The sequence below is a fragment of the Poecilia reticulata genome, unplaced genomic scaffold, assembly GCF_000633615.1.
Source record: "Poecilia reticulata strain Guanapo unplaced genomic scaffold, Guppy_female_1.0+MT scaffold_265, whole genome shotgun sequence".
Lineage (NCBI taxonomy): Eukaryota > Metazoa > Chordata > Actinopteri > Cyprinodontiformes > Poeciliidae > Poecilia > Poecilia reticulata.
Window position 1 is genome coordinate 99389 of NW_007615047.1, and position 420 is coordinate 99808.

The following is a 420-nucleotide window of genomic DNA, read 5'->3' on the forward strand; positions in this document are numbered from 1 at the left end:
TCCCTGACCTCTGACCTCCAGGCTGCAAGACAAATTTTCCAGAGGACCCGCCGCCTCGCCTCGCCCGACGCAGAAATCCGGCTTCTCTTCAGCAACAACAACCCCAACGGAGAATTTGTTTGTATTTTTATTTACATTTTATATTTTTGTACATATTGTTAGGAGAGGGGGGGGCAGCTTCTCTCTCGGCAGACCAAATCGGTGCTTCTGTAACGAAAAGATTTTACTTGGTTGACCATGTTACAATATCTCAGATACTAGAAAACCTGTAAAAAAAAAAAGCTAAAAAAAAGAATAAAAGCTGAACCTGTTAACGCCGCTGAACTCAGAGCATTCCAGTAAATTTAATGTATGTACTTTAGCTGTACCATAACTAGTTTGTTTGTATGGGAGGGTCAGGCCAAAGAGAAGAGCCTCTGT